The following is a 14,115-nucleotide window of genomic DNA, read 5'->3' on the forward strand; positions in this document are numbered from 1 at the left end:
GTAAGCATGTAGACGAAGGGCAGAGAGCAAGAGCCCCAGCCAAGCTTGTATTAGTCAGGGTTCTCTAGAGGGACAGAACTATATATACACATAAAAATAAAGGGGAGCTTATTAAGTATTAACTTACATGATCATAAGGTCTCACAATAGGCTATCTGCAAGCTGGGGAGCAAGAAGAGTCAATCCGAGTCCCAAAACTGAAGAACTTGGAGTTCAATGTTCAAGGGCAGGAAGCATCCAGCATGAGAGAAAGATATAGGCTGGGAGGCTAGGCTTGTCTCTCCTTCTGACATTTTTCTGCCTGCTTTATATTTGCTGGCAGCTGATTAGATTGTGCCCACCAGATGAAGGGTATATTTGCCTTCCCCAGCCCACTGACTCAAATGTTAATCTCTTTTGGCAACACCCTCACAGACACACCCAGGATCAATACTTTGTATCCTTCAATTCAATCAAGTTGATACTCAGTATTAACCATCACACAAGCATACTCAGATGTTTCTTCCAAACATACTAGTCATATAACTCATTCCTCCTTCTGTGGACAGAAAAGCAGAAGTGTTAGTCTGTTTGAAGTTCTTCCACTTGGAAACATGAGAAGTAAAGATTAAGTGTTCCCTCTAACACAGCTCAGTGATATATTCAGTATCGCCATGTGCTTGAACTTGTCTATCTCTTCGGGACCAAAAATATCATAATTTTGCTGTGACACGAAAGGTATTAGGGTATTTTAGGAAGACTGTAGTACAAATAGCTCAACTACAGAATATCGTATTAATGACATATCAATAGAATATTTTAAAACCCCATCTAAATGCTATAACAAAACATGAAGAAATGCTTCTGAGGCAGATGTACCAAAAGGAATCCATTCACCACTCTCTACCAATGGGAACACCAAACATTGTACATTTAGAGCATGATATGTTTCTCCACTTAACACCTACTAGAACTCTGCAATGAGGCTTCAAGTGAGAAACTTCTCTATTATATCTGGATTGATGTAAGATCCACATAACAGGAAAGTAAGTGTGTGTGTGTGTGTGTGTGTGTGTGTGTGTGTATGAGAGAGTAAGATAGGAGTGGGGGAGAAGAAAGGAGAGGAGAGGAAAGAAAAGAGAGAAGGAAAATGAGATAGCAGGGAATGGGCACCACAGGTATAAAATCCTAAGTGATGTGGGTCATATGTTTGATGGAGAGATAGGGAGAGTATTGTGTGATAGTGAGGTAGTGGAGGTACGTGGCCAAAGTATGTGTGATAATGGTGTCAATGGGGACAGTGTGAGGATGGTATGAAATCATTGTGATCATGAAGACAGAGGCAATGTGAGTGACAGTGACAGAAAGAGATCAGAATGTATGTGACAGTGGTAGTTACGGTCACAGTGTATGTGAAAGACAAGAATTGTGCATGTGTGTGCATATGGTTGTTCGAGAGAATGGGGAGGGAGAGGACGGGATGATGGGACACTGGGATCATTGTTTGTGTGAAAATGTGGATGGGACATGTTGAAGTAGAGGGAGGATGGAATGGGGCAAGTGTAATGTCATTATGGAAGATGGGTACATGATGGAGGTGAGAAGGTTAGTGTATGTCTGTGTGTCTGTGTGTGCTGGGGAAAATGAGAAGTGTGTCTCTGTGAGGACAGGTGGATACAGTGAGCACGGGTAATCACAGTCCATGAAAATGTGATTGGAGTGGGGAAATCATGAGGGTCTGAATAGGGTTGTTGATAAAGTATATGATGGGAAAATGCACAGTTTCTGAGTGTCAGTGAGGAATGGGGAATATATGTGTGTGAGAGCAGAGCTGATGTGGTTATTGGTTGTGAGTATGTATGAAATTGAGGTGGTATGAGAATGTGTGGAAGGAGATTTGGAGGATGATACAAGTTTGATAATGGAGACATGGACTGTGTGTATGATAGTGGGTGTGGCTAGTTACTGCGTAAGGGTGTAGTGTAGGGATTAATTGGGGTGTGACTATGTAAGTGATGGGGATGGTGTGTATGATAATGGGGATTGATTTAAGTTAGTTGTATTTGACAGTGGGTATCATGGGTACTGTATCTGTTCTGGTCTAAAGACATTTTATTTATGATAGTACAGGATAGGACAGAGTATGTGTGGAAATAGTAGCGATAGAGACAGTGTGCATGTTAGTGGGCATATTAATCCATTTTCACACTGCTATAAAGAGATATCTGAGACTGGATAATTTATTAAAAAGAAAGAGGGTTTAGGGTGCTGGGATTGCAGGCGTGAGCCACTGCTCCTGGCCTGGAAGATCTCCATTTTTATGATTTTTTAATTTTTAATTTTTTTTTTTAAGAGACAGGGTATGTGCCAGGCGCGGTGGCTCATGCTTGTGATTCCAGCAGTTTGGGAGGCCGAGGCGGGCGGATCGCTTGAGCTCAGGAGTTCGAGATCGGCCTGGGCAACATGGCGAAACCCTGTCTCTACACACACACACACACACAAAAAAAAACAAAAATTAGACCGGTGTGGTGGTGGGCACCTGTGGTCCCAGTGCTTGGGAGGCTGAGGCAGGAGAATCACTTGAACCCAGGAGGCGGAGGTTGCAATGAGCCAAGATTGCGCCACTGAACTCCAGCCTGGGTGACAGAGCAACACCCTGTCTCAAAACAAAACAAAACAAAAAAAGAGATGGAGTCTTTCTCTGGTGCCCAGGCTGGGGTGCAGTGGCGCTATCATAGTTCACTGCAGCCTAAACTCCTGGGGTCGGGGGATCCTCCTGCCTCAGCCTCCTGAGTAGCTGAGACTAGGAGGGTGAGCCACCGTGCTGGGCTAAGATATCCATTTTTAGACGCTTTGTCTTAGTGTATTAAAAATATCGTCCTTGGACAAGTGTGGGTTGGTGATCTAGTCTACCATGAACTAAATACAGAACTTAGCCTAAGTGTTTGGGAACTTTTACTGCAATTTTAGAGTGATTTTATTTATGCTGAATCAATAATTTAAAGAGCGAGGCTTGTATTTTGTATTATAATTTACTGTAATATCAGTTTTTCTAGAAACAAACTCTTATTTCACGAAAGTATTGATTGAAATGAATTAAAACGAACAAAAAAACAACAGGTTTTGCACAAGTAGTTTGAGATATATTGCTGTATCTTACTCAAAATTGATGTGTATGTGATTTCTTTTTCTATAATGTGGGGGGTGTGTGTTTGTGTGTGTTCTTTGGGGATCTTGTGCTCTATTCCTAAAATATTAATGTCATGTGGGATTCCAGAATTGTTTTGTTTTGTTCCAGATATTTGCCTTGCATATATAAAGATGTGACCATTCTTTGCATGCTCTTTCCCCAGAGACACATGTAAATGGAGTTGTAATTTCCTGTTGGTAAACAGCAAATATTTAAATTTAGTATCAGGTGGTAAGGTTGATATGTAGAAGGGTAATACATTGGATTGCCTTCAAAGTGATACCTTTCCAGTTAACTGTTAACTCACCAGTTTACTGCTTTTCTTTTCTTTCTTTTTTATGCTTCATGAATTTGTGTGTCGTCTTTGTACAGGGGCCATGTGCTAATCTCTGCACCGTTCCAATTTTAGCGTTTATGCTGTCAAAGCAAGCACGACTTTTCTTAATCATATCAAATATTACATGGTATGTGAAAACAGTATAGGTCTGGCTTAAGGTATTTCACAGATGACAAATGGACCTCTTGTTATAGAGGAATGAAAGATATAAATTAATAAAACATGATCATGATAAGAATAAAACAAAACTAAATCTCTCCAGTGCTTGGCAGCACACTCCTGGAGAGGGTTCAGGCTGTGTGTGGCCCCCCAGCAGGTGCTCAGAGATGGCTTAATGGCCTCGGTGACAACGGGAGCCCAGACTGCATAAGATTCTGCCTCTGGAGATGCAGAACAGTAGGGGCCTCTGATGTGCTCGAACATCTGTTTTGGATCTCCATTTCTCCTCAAGAAGAGACTCCTTTTTAAAAATTATTTTTTGGAAACTGGATTACTATACTGATTTCCAGAGTCCTCTTACACCTGCCATTTCTCAAGGGAATATTTTGGGCATAATCTTTTAATCTTTTTGGAAAGCTAACAAAACATTACCTATGCCAGGGCTTCCACCAGGAACACCCCATTCTTTCCATCATAGTGCTTTCTAAAGGACTTTATCATTTGTTCTCTGGGTTCATTTAACTCTTACCTTACACCGATTTAGCATCTTTGCTATATTTCCTTGCTATTTTCTTATTTCATTCTTTACATGTTATGTTACATTTCTGTTTGAGTCTTTACAGTACCTTCTTTCTTAACAACTTGTCTTTCTAGAATATTCTCACAATTAATGTTTTGGTTTGTTTTGAGGTAGGTGATCAGCAGGTCTTGTTTTCTGAGCACTGGTCAGGACCCTGTCTATCTAAATGGTATGTAGCAAAGAAACTGGCCAAAGCTGGGTAGGACCAGCAATTATAATGCACTTGCATAAGACACTTCTACCAGTACCATGACATTTTACAAATGCCATGGCAATGACCTGGAAGTTATCTTATATAATTCTGGGAACTCTCTTCCCTTTTTCCATACTCCCGTTTGTGAATAACCCACCCCTTATTTAGCACATAATTAAGAATGGGTATAAATATAGGTAGCCAGCAATCCACAAGTGCTACTCTGGACCAATCTGCCTATGGGGTGGCCCTGCTCTGTCTATGGAACAGTCACTTGGCTGTACACTGTTGCTCAAATAAACTTGCTTTCTTTCATTGTCAAAAAATAAAAATACATAAAAAGAAAGAGGGTTTAGTTGACTCAGTTCTGCATGGCTTGGGAGGGCTCAGAAAACTTACAATCATGGTGGAAGGGGAAGAGGCACGTCTTGCATGGCAGCAGGTGAGAGAGAGGGAGCAAGAGTAGGGAAAACTGCCTTATAAAACCATCAGATCTCATGAGAACTCACTCACTATCAGGAGAACAGCATAAGGGAAAGCGACTCCATGATCCAATCACCTCCCACCTGGTCCCTCCCTTGACATGTGGGGATTATGAGCATTACAATTTGAGATGGGATATGGGTGGGGACACAGAGCCAAACCATATCAGCAGGATTGAAGGGTAAAGTGTGAATATGATAGTTTGGAGAACTGGGACAATATGTGGAGATCATACTTCATAAGTCATAGTCATAATCATGAGTCAGAGAGAGTCGTGTGAATGAGTTAGTGTGTCAGACTGTGTGTGTGTGTGTGTGAGAGAGAGAGAGAGAGAGAAGTTGGGGTAGGGGCATCTCATGTTTTAGGATGGGTATTTGGAATATCCTTTGGATATGAGTAACAAAGACCTAAAAATGAGTTGCTTAAAATAATTAAGGGATATCTTTTCTTCACCTGAAACAAGCCCAGGACCTTCAGAATTTTATCAGTGTCTCAGTCCCCTTATGTATTTTTTTTGTTCCATGGTCCTTGGTGTATAGCTGTCATCTTCCAGGTGCCTTCTGGTTGAAGGATGCCTGCTGCAACTCTGGCCATCATTTTTATGTTTCAGGTAGAAAGAATGAGGAAGAGGGGAGGGCAAAAATACCTTGTCAGTGGAATTAGTCTCCTTTTACAGAGCTTTCCCAAAAATCCTATGCAATGACTGCCAAATACATCCCATGGGAAAGAACTGTGACACATAGCCACCACTATCTGTAGCTGAGAGAACATGGTAAGAAAAAACAATTTCCTAGTAAGGAAAAGGGGATGTTGGTAGGATATAACCAGTAGAGAAGGAGAGGTTGAAGATTTGGGAGAGAGAGTATAATTAATAGATGAAAATCACAAAGGTGCTAGATACAGATGGGATATGACTGGCAGAGTTTGAGATGCTGGAGGATATCATGGTAAGCAAAAATAGACATATTGTCTCTGCCCTCATAAAGCTACTGTCTTGTGAGGAAGATAGACAGTAATCGCAGACACAAATATTTGTGAAGTTGTCACTCTGGTAAGTGCTATGGAGGGGAAGTACATGGTTCTGTGGATAGGTTAAAAGAGGTCTTTACCTAATCAGGGAAGTAAAAGCAGGGAGGAAGTAATGATGGAGGTGAAACCAGAAGACAGATTCAGAATTCATTGGTTGAAGGATCTGTGGGTGGGATGGGGTAAAAGTGTTTCCAGAAGAGGAAACAGCATGAACAAAGGGACTTATGCTCTGTTATCTTTTAAAATGTATTTTATTTCATTTAGAATCTTTTCTATTATGTCTTCAAGTTCACTAATATTTAGTAGTAAATATCATCTAGTATTTTTTTCTTCTCAAATATAGTTTTTATATCTAGATGTATGACTTGGGCCTTAATAAATAGATCTCATGTTTTTACTTAACATGACCATTCTTTCCTCTAAGTTTTTGGACACATGGAATATAGTTATGATGGCTTTTAATGTGCTTACCTGCTAATTATAACATCTATTAAATATGTAAGTTCTGGGTAAATTTGGATTGATTGATTTTTCTCCTCAAGATGGATCCTATTTTTCTGCTTCTTCTTATGCCTGTGTTTTTTGTTTGTTTGTTTGTTTAATTTGATGCCAGGCAATGTGAATTTTACCTTTTGGTAAAATTTTGTTGAAGGTTTGTCTTTTGGTGCTAGATATTTTTATATTCCTACAAAGCTACCTGAGCTTTGTTCTGAAATGCACTTCTTTGGAAACAGTTAGATCTTTTTTAGTCTTGCTTTTATGATTTGTTAGGCAGGACCACAGCAGTTTTTTTTGCATAAAGCTAATTATCCCTGACTGATGAGGCAAGACCCATCTGAGTATCCCATGCCACATGAATTAGGAAGTTTTCCACTTTAGCTGGTGAGAACAGCATGGTCCCCAAACCTGTTCGAGCTTCTGGCACTTGTTCCCTTTAATCCTTTCAGGTGACTCTTTCCCCAGCCTCGGGCAATTTCCTTTTATGAATTCACTGATCAGTACTCTGCCTAATACTTAATGGCAATCCTTCAAAGATCTCCAGTGTTCTCCCTGTGTACCTCTCTCTTTTTGGGTACTCTGCTCTGTGAACTCTAGCTACCTTGGTCTTTCTGGTCTCTCATCTCTGTCACCCCAGAATTCAGGGAATCCCCTGGATTCTGACTACATTCTCCCTTGCTGTTCCACAAACTGGAACCTCTCAAGCAGTAAGTGCTCACTTCTTTTTTCCTCATCTCTCAGGGATTACTGTTCTTCATTGCCTAATGTTCAGTGTCTTGAAAGACCATTATTTCATATTTTCTGTCCATTCTGAAGTGTTTTTTGTCAGGTTGGAGGGCAAAATCCTGTCCCCAGCTTGCCTCTTAGGAAGTTATATGGCGGAGACCTGTTAGATAATTATTTTCTTTTCTTTTACAGTTGTTTGACCTTCTCATTACTGCCAAGTATCACAAATGAGTGACAGTTATAATTTTTTTTTATCAAATGAGAAGAGCCTGAGAATAAGAAATGTATTCAAAATCAGGGATCTGAGGAACAATTTGGGTCACAGAGGAATGTGGCCATGTATTACAAGGATAACTCCTCATTACTCTAATCACAAGAAACTTCTGAGCATAAAGACAAGTTAGAAAAGGAGATTAACCTTCTTTTAAAGGATAGATGTTTAAGGCTTGGGGTAGATATTCACAGGATTGGTTCCCAGCCAGGGGGCTTCCAAGACATACTAAGTGTTAGAGTAATTGTGCTCTAATCTCAGACATCCTACGGGAGGATGAAAGCATACATAGGACAAGCCCACACTCACACTCATAGTGTGGGTCACATGACCATAGCTTCAGACTAATTTCAGAGACTATAAATCAGCAAGAAAAGGCCATGATGGTGAGAAAATGTGTGAAGAGCATTGAAGAGCCTTTGGCCAAGCTTCAGATCTTATTAACATCATATAATTCATTAGCAGAGATAAACTCTATGAATGTAGTTTTCATGGATGGTCTTTCTTTTTTTTTCTTTTCACATTCACTTGACTTTGTGGATGGTCTTTCAACTAGAGTTCAAATGTCATTCATTATTGTTAAATATATACTGAAACCATAGGAATGCAGTCAGTGGAAAAAAGCCTTTAGGAACAAATCAAACCTGAGTAATCATGAGAAATTTCAACCTGGAGAGAAACTGTTGAATATAAAAAATGTGATACTCCACTCTGTTCTTATCCCATGCAGACTCCCCCAATCTGTGTAAGTGATTCCTTTGGATTCCTCCTCACACGACTTTGGTGAGGGAGTTGCATGCCCCTCTCCTTCCTCAAGAGAGAGGAAAACACTCTTTCCCAAGCCAAGGACTCACAACACTGTAAATTCTTATCTAATTCTTTCTAGCTTTCTGAGTACATATGGGCTGAAAAGGAATGGAATGAATACCAGTAGCATGACTAGTGTGCTCTCCCCATGTAAGGCCTGTAGGATTGTGCTCAGATCTCCTGGGATGTTCTCTTTAGAATGTGGAGGTACTGGGTAACTTTTTCTTTTCTTTACTTTATTTATTTATTTATTTATTTATTTATTTATTTATTTATTTATTTTTTTTGAGACGGAATCTCGCTCTGCCGCCCAGGCTGGAGTGCAGTGGCCGGATCTCAGCTCACTGCAAGCTCCGCCTCCCGGGTTCACGCCATTCTCCTGCCTCAGCCTCCCGAGTAGCTGGGACTACAGGCGCCCGCCACTGCGCCCGGCTAGTTTTTTGTATTTTTTAGTAGAGACGGGGTTTCACCGTGTTAGCCAGGATGGTCTCGATCTCCTGACCTTGTGATCCGCCCGTCTCGGCCTCCCAAAGTGCTGGGATTACAGGCTTGAGCCACCGCGCCCGGCCTATTTTTATTTTTTTTTTAAGGCTATATGGCTTTAACCAAAATTGTGAGGAAAGGGTGAAAGTTCAATTCAATAACCTGCTAAATTTGTATTATCTTTTCTCATTTAATATTATAATAGAAGCATGCTTCTGTCATTAAAAACATCTAAATCAGATTTTTTATCACTCCCAATTTAAAGCATAGTCTTTAAAGGTAAATTACTAAGAAAGTATAGATATATTTTAGGCTCTAAATATACATTTCTGAATTGTTTTCTAGTAAAAGGAATACTTATTTGGCTTTTCAATAGCAAAGGACATCCCTAGCATTTTTTTAAAAGGAGAAAATGATAGTGGAAAAGAAAGTCATAGATTGCATTTTTTCCTAGATCAGGAATTCATAAATAAGACTAAGAGGCAAGGCACCAAGCATTTGCAACAAGTGTGACAGATACAAGGTTAATAACCTTGATGTACAAAGAACTCTCACAGCAAAATACAAATGATTAAGAAACACTGAGAGTATCTTCTCATCATTAATAATAATAATAAATATAGTTTGAATCAACTAAACATCATTTTGTCTATCAAAAGGGCAAAGATTTTTAAAGCAAATGTTCAGCACTATTAAAGGTATGTGAGAACTCTTCTGCATTACTAGTGTTGACAAAAACCTTTCTGGAAAGCATTTTGGTATTATTGAATAACAGCCTTAAAATAGTTCATACCCCTTTGAACTAGTAATTCCATTTCTAATAATATACCATAGGGAAATAATTGGAGGTATGCACAGAGGTTTGTTGGGGGAAAATCACCACAATGATAATCTAGTGAACAAAAATAAATGGAAACAAGATTTTTGTTACTTGGTCAAGTAGGTAAGTTTATATGATGGGATATTACACGTTATCATAAACAATTTTGCAAAGACTTTTCAGTGTCATAGAAAATGTTATGCTAAGATAATTGTGATAAAACATTATAAACAAAAAAGAGTCTCAGATGTAGTATATTAATTACAACTGTGCATGTATGTTTGTGATGTTAGACTTGGTTTGGACCATTTTCCCAACGTTTTTCAGATGATTTTTCTTTTATAAAATGAAATTAGGAAATGTCATACTGTGTAGCTGAACTCATGACTTTTCTGAGTCCAGCTACATATCTGTTTTAATTGTTGTTAATGTTCCATGATTTCCAAATTAAGTGGTTTATGAGGTTTATATTAATGCTGAACATTGAGGATACATATGGCACTAAATCATATCCCAGGTGTCTGAGAGCATTCAGATATGTCTTGAAATTTTCCAGTGCAAATGAAAGAGGGACTCTATGTCACAAGATACCAAAAGCTCACATGGTAAGGTCATCTGATGCAGTACCAAACAAACATTCCCAAACTGTGCATTGGGGTTCTGCTTGCAGGCTTCCTTCCCTCGTCTCTTCTGATAACCTTCTGCTTATTAATGGAATGTGAGTTGCTGTGGTGATGGGGGTGAGGAATTAACTGGAAGGGAATTGTGCAATATGAAGGAAGGTGTAACCTATTTAAGTCTATAAGAGATTACAAGTCACCAAGAAAGCCTCCGATGGTGAGAAAACATGTGAAGAACATTGAAGAGCCTTTAGCCAAGCTTCAGATCTTATTAACATCACAATTTGTTAGCAGCGATGAACTCTATGAATGTAGTAATCATGGATGGTCGTTCCAGCAGAGTTCGAATGTCATTCATTATTGTTAAATACATACTGAAGCCATAGGAATGCATTTGATATAATCCTAAGATGTCACTTTGCCTGCTCTTATGATGCAAATTGGCATTAGAAATTCAGCCAACTTTCTTAAAGTTGTGGAAATCTGACTGGACTCAGATCCATTAATCCTTGAAAGCAGGTAATACATGTATTTTTGCTGTCATTATTTCTCCAGAACTTATCACAATGTGTAGTACTTTACTAGGTATACTTTTAAAATGTTTTAAAATTCTTATACATATATAAATAAAGAAGATAAAATCAAGTTGACTCAAGTCTAGAAAACATGGATGAGGGATTTAAGAATTCTGAAGTGTTTATTCTGAGGCACCATATAGCTTTATGTTTGGGCCTCAGTGTATATTATCAATGTAGAGGCTTCAAGAAGGACCCATTATTTCATATGGTTATTCTACCCTTTACTTAGGGGTGTTATAATCTCATGCTATGATTTTGTTTTTATTATATTTTGCTTTAAAGTACTATGATATTAATACATCATCTTTTTATTATTTGCATGTCATAGCTTATTCCATCCTTTTATTTTCATGTTTGCTGTATCTTTATGTTTAAGATATTTCTCTTGTTAATTGCATATAGCTGTCTTTATAATGGAAAGATACATAAATTTCCTTTAATTACAGCATCCTCAAATATTCTGTAATTGGAGATTTGATTTCCTCTTTGAAGGAAAGCTTCATTTATTCCTTCTCCAGTGCTCTCCCTTTCTTTATGTACTTCCAAGTTCTGCCCTATATCATTTTCTTTCTGCCTGAAGAAAATCTTCTAATATTTCTTGCAGAGCAGGACTATTGGTGATCAATTCATCCCATTTTTGTTCATCTGAGAATGTCTTTACTTCTCCTTTACTTTTTTTTTCCTTCTCTTTTACTTTTGAAAGATCTTTTTCTATATGTAGAAATCTAGGGTGGTAGTCATTTTTCTTTTAACACTTTAAATATTTCACTTTACTCTTATTGCTTGCATGGTTTCTGATGAAAGCTGCTGTAATTATTATTCTTGTTCTATTATAAGTAAGATATTTGGTGTTCTCTGAGCTTCCTGGATCTGTAATTTGGTGTCTGTCATTAATTTTGGAAAATTCTTAGCCATTATTTGATATTTCTTCTGCTTATTCTCTTTCTCTTCTCCATCTGATGTTCCAGTTATGCATATGTGACTCCAGATTTGCCTATCCATCAAGATTTTAGGGTGATGATTTGCCCTGAAATTTCATTTCTATGACAGGTCCAAAAAAGTGGTTGATTTTTAGTTTGTCCAGTTTTTTTTTTCTGGTTGTTGGTGCCTCCAGCCTCACATTGATTCTGTGGTGGAAGAAAGGCATGGGGAAGCATAGAGTCAGTAGATATTGTGGATTCCTTAAAAAGGAGGAACTGTAAGCCCCATATTCTAGGGATGGGAAGAAATGCCAGATAGGTTTGTAAGATCCTTAAGCAATGTGTTCTTGTGTCTCACCTTCTGGCTAAGGCCAGAGAGGACAAGATTACAAAACAGAATTGTCTGTGTGGTGTCTATAATTATTTGTAGCCTCTTCATGTGGTTTCCCTCAGCTGAGGGTATTATGGGAGTATATGTGAGACAAAGACAGCCTCACAGAGATTAACAGACCTCAGCATATCATAGGAACAGCAGAATGTTTTCCACATATATGAGTGATATATGATACCCAAAGAGAGAGTTGGACCCAAAGCAGCTTTACAGTAAAGAATGAAGCTCACTCAACAACTACCTGCTTAAACAGACATTGGTGAACAAATATGACATGTATGCCAACATGGATACATGACACCCAACATATGTTCCCCATCCTGATGTTTTGACACATTTAACATCGTAGAACTTAAATACAACCCCAAAGCAGAGAGTGAGAGGGGGACTCCATACTGCTGGAGATTAAGTTTCCACCACTCAGTGGAATGGAAACTTGACATAGAATTTATGTTGAGTTGCAGAGAAAATAACTTACATATCCTGCATACCGGAGTTTGTCAGATAATACCCATACCTACAGAACAATCATCAACAGAACGTGTGTGATAAACACTGAGTATCTCAAACAAATTTATCTACTCAAAACTTGGGGTGTATGTCTCTTATAGTAAAAAACCACGGTGGTCTTACCTCAAGGCCAGAGTGAGATGTGAGAAATGACCTCTGGCATGTTGGTGGGTACCAACATAAAGGGAACTGAGAATCTGAGAAGAAGAAAGGACAACTTCTCTGCAGAACGAAATCACTGTCATTGGTGAAGTGTGATTCTACTTCATTTCTTCTTCTTCCTGTCCCTGGCCCTCTTATTTCAAATACTTCTCTTTTCTCCCTGGTTATTTCCTCTACTCCCTCCTTCCTCTTTTTTACCCCTCTCCTTGTTTATTTTTCATCCCTCCTTATCTACTCCTTAACCTCTTGTCTTAGTCAGTTCGGGCTGCTATAACTGACTATCATAGACTGGGTGGCTTAAACAATAGAAATATACTTCCCACCATTCTGGAGGCTGGCAGATCTGCTGTCTGTTGAGTGCCCTCTTTTTCCTGGTTTGCAGATAGCCATCTTCTTCTTGTGTCCTCACAAGGTGGAGAGCAGACCGAGGAAGCAAGCTTTCTCCTTTTCCTTCTTATAAGGTCATTAATCTCATTATGAGGGCTCTACCCATATGACCTAATTACCTCCCAAAGGCCCCATCTCCAGTACAGTCACACTGAGAATTTAGGTTTCAACATCTGGATTTGGTGAGGCCACAAACATTCTGTCCATACCACCCCTCTGTATACTCCCCACTCCCTCTCACGCTCTTCTACCTTACATCCTCTTCTCTTTCCTCTTGCTTTTTTCTTTTTCTTTTTTTTTTTTTTGAGACGGTGTTTCGCTCTCGTTGCCCAGGCTGGAGTGCAATGGTGAGATCTTGGCTCACTGTAACCTCCGCCTCCTGAGTAGAAGCGATTTTCCTACCTCAGCCTCCAGAGTAGCTGGGATTACAGGCACTTGCCACCACGCCCAGCTAATTTTTTGTATTTTCAGTAGAGACTGGGTTTCACCATGTTGGCCAGGCTGGTCTCGAACTCCTGACCTCAGGTGATCTACCTGCCTCAGCCTCCCAAAGTGCTGGGATTATAGGCATGAACCACCGCACCCAGCCTCCTCTTGCTTTTTCTGCTCCAACTTAGTATCTGTTATTTCTCCATTATCTCATTTTTCCTTATCTTCCTAATTCCATTTACTTCCAGCTGCTATTTTTATTAATCTTTTCTTATTCCTTTTATATTCTTTCTTCTTTTCTTCCTCCCTCTCTTCCTCTTCAGTCCCTTTCTTTCTTACTTGACCTTCTTTCTAATTTCTCCCACTCTTCATGCTCCCATCTAACAAGATGGTGGAAAACAGAGAAAAAGATAATAGAATGGAATAAAAATGTACTTAAAATGGTAACAAGAATAGGTAATGGATTTGACTGGGGAATAAGGCAGAGAGAGGCATTATGAATAATCCAAAGTAAAATAGGGAGAGAAAGAAGCTATTAAATATGATTTTTAAAAAACTACTTA

At 39.0% G+C, this 14,115-nt stretch overlaps 1 protein-coding gene and 1 non-coding gene across 2 annotated transcripts in view; one reads left to right on the forward strand and one right to left on the reverse strand.

Moving 5' to 3' along the window:
* MAGED1 (MAGE family member D1) overlaps positions 1 to 14,115 on the forward strand; it is a 107,807-nt gene that overhangs the window by 73,510 nt on the left and 20,182 nt on the right. The window lies entirely within an intron of this gene.
* Positions 3,497 to 3,602, reverse strand: LOC116272226. Its single transcript, XR_004180948.1, has one exon. It is a non-coding gene; the product is annotated as a U6 spliceosomal RNA (small nuclear RNA).

The sequence above is a fragment of the Papio anubis genome, chromosome X, assembly GCF_008728515.1.
Source record: "Papio anubis isolate 15944 chromosome X, Panubis1.0, whole genome shotgun sequence".
NCBI lineage: Eukaryota > Metazoa > Chordata > Mammalia > Primates > Cercopithecidae > Papio > Papio anubis.